Consider the following 3,011-nt stretch of genomic DNA (forward strand, 5'->3'; position numbering starts at 1 on the left):
AAAAAAAAGCAAAGAAAAAAGCAAAAAGAAAAAGAATTTTGTCTGACTCGTTGGATGTCCGACCCCTTGTCTGTGTGTATGTGTATGTGAATCAGTGTGTCTGTGTGTGATTGTTCGTCACTTCAGTGGAATGTCGTGTGTTTGATTCAATTGATTTTTTGGTGCAATATACTGTAAGGAAGTTCCATTTTTTCCCACACTTTTCTTATTTGCATATTTTTGATGCCATGGAAGAAAACTTTGTCAGAGATTATGTTAATGAAGCCACCAGAAATTGCAGCTGACACTAAATACAGTGATCTCAAACAGTACTATATATTACATATGAACACAGGGCAACTTTATCCTGTTTATTCCTCCAGTAAATGGAGTTTTGAAAATGCAAAGCTCTCTGTAGTTTCAGAAGCAGACCGGACAGTTGAAGTAGTAACTGATGACTTTACTGCATGTTAAATTTCACTGGCAGCTTAATAATTAGTTTAATTAGGGATTAGGGAATCGGAGAACAAATGAATCCAGATTTGTCTGCTTTCATTATTCTGAAATTTTTAACAGGCCTGTCAGGTTCCTTTAGGCCTACTAAATATTTGCGTGTGGGTGCATGTGTTTGTATGGCTGAGCATCTCTGTCTGTTTTCCTGCCTTTATGTTCAAGTTGTACTGTTCGAAATTGCTACAGACCATCCAAATGAAATATCTGTGTAAATGAACAACATTATATATATTTGCAAATATCTTGGCAGCATGTAAATAATCAAATCGATGTGATGTCTTTCAGAGAAACAATCTTGCTGCTTTTCCTTCTGTTTAGCCCTTTCTGTGCTTTTCTTTTATGATCTAATGTTGTCAGCCACCTCATGGGTGTGTGTGTGTATGTATGTACATACATACATATATATATATATATATATATATATATATATGTATGTGTGTGTGTGTGTGTGTGTGTGTGTGTGTGTGTATATATATATACATACACACATACACACACACACACACACACACATATATATATATATATATATATATATATATATATATATATATATATATATATATATATATATATATATACACATTCATACACACATTCACACACACACACTTATATACAGCGAGGCAATACGCGTTCACTGGCTTTTAAGTCGCATCTTTCAGATTATTTAAAGCGAGTTATGTTTGATCCAAAGGGACATCGATTATTTGTACAAGATGTACAGCACTTTCCTGCTGCAGTGATGAACTGCTCGTCACAGTTAGATCAACCGCACAGCGTCAAAGCACCTTGCCAGATGAGCCTTTATTAAAGAGAACCTTTATCAGCTTTTTGTGCTTCAGTGTTACGTGTATGTTGTCTGCTCACAAGTCAAACGATTAACTTTGCTCATCGGCTCTGTTTTTAAGGCATTGTACTGTTCGCTCTGCATACTGTCCAAATTGTGGCCTCTCCAGGGAAGAAGAAAATGCCAAATACTAGTTTTAACTAGTAGAATCTTTCACTGCTTGTGTAGCTTTGGGAACAAATTTAGTCTAGTAAGGAATAACACGTGTCTGACTGTTCAGAGCAGTTTTTGGCATTTTTTGACTGCTATTATAATGCAGCCTGGTGCAATATTTTATGTACACCTAACAAACTTTTACTCTGACAAGCAAGTGGAGGAGAAAGAATGTGATACACTAACTTTGGTAGGTTCTCTCTTGTGTTTTAGGGGTTCTGTGGCATTAAAACTTATAACCAAAGAGGCCAAATATTGTACTATGCCGCTTCATGTAGATACATACAGTACCATTGAAAAGTTTGGGATCAGTAAGGTTAAAAATGATACTTTACTGTCACTTGATTTAAAGTGACAGTAAAGACATTTATATGTTACAAACTAGGGATGCTCCGATCGATCGGCCGGAGATCGGTATCGGCCGATATTCACATTTTATGACTCGATCGGTACTCATACATTTGGCCAATCTCATGTACTGATCACAATTTGATGACGTCAACGCGTGGCGACGTATATGATGCATGGGGACATATGCTGCAGCCATGGCCAATGTGGAAATCCTATGACATTTCAAGAAACAATGAAAAATTGTTTGACTATATGTTGTGTATGTTTTGCATTATGATACTATGAATGTATGTTTCATTTTTAACAGCAGATTCAGTGACGTTTGAGCTGATCTGCGCATCACTGCACGCGTCTGGGGAGCGCAGGCTTAACGGCACGGGCACCGGAGCTGATCGCGGCAGCTCTATGAACGTTTATTAATAAAACTAAATATCTTCTTTGGCCATATTAGCCTACTCAATAGCATTAACAGAGGCATTACTCCTTTTAAACTTTATCTGTAATGTCACCGTTTCTGTCACTGCAACGTCCCGATCAGGCGAACACACACAAATGAAATCGTCTGCCTAATGAAAAAATGTAGTTAATATTGCATCATTTATGATTGATTTTATCCACCGGCGACCCAACCGCAAATAATCAGAATGTATTTTTTTATTACCCGACCCGCGGATTATCCGCAGCGCCCGTGGATAACCGTGAAACTACTCCGTTTTGTTCTTTCAGTAGTTTAATTGTTTCAATTTCTTTTTTCCTCTTCAGTCTTATATTGGACAGCATTAAACCTTATGAGTTACATCAGACTTCGCCATATTAAAGTTTAAATGTTTCTATTTGTTTTGTCCTCTCTCTAACATTGGATAATCTCATCAAACGTTCTCATTTTGAGCAGAAAAGAATAACAGTTTCAAAGTTTAAATTCCAACCTAGCATCTAACAACTAATAGGCTATATATGTGTGTGTGTGTGTGTGTGTGTGTGTGTGTGAGTGTGTGTGTGTGTGTGTGTGTATATATATATATATATATATATATATATATATATATATATATATATATATATATATATATATATAGCTAAATGTAGATCAGAAACGTCTTGTTACATCTGGTTAGAGTCATAAGTTATAGATGGATAAATAGAAAAATAACTGTATTTGCAGCAT

The sequence above is a fragment of the Barbus barbus genome (genome assembly GCF_936440315.1).
Source record: "Barbus barbus genome assembly, chromosome: 32".
Lineage (NCBI taxonomy): Eukaryota > Metazoa > Chordata > Actinopteri > Cypriniformes > Cyprinidae > Barbus > Barbus barbus.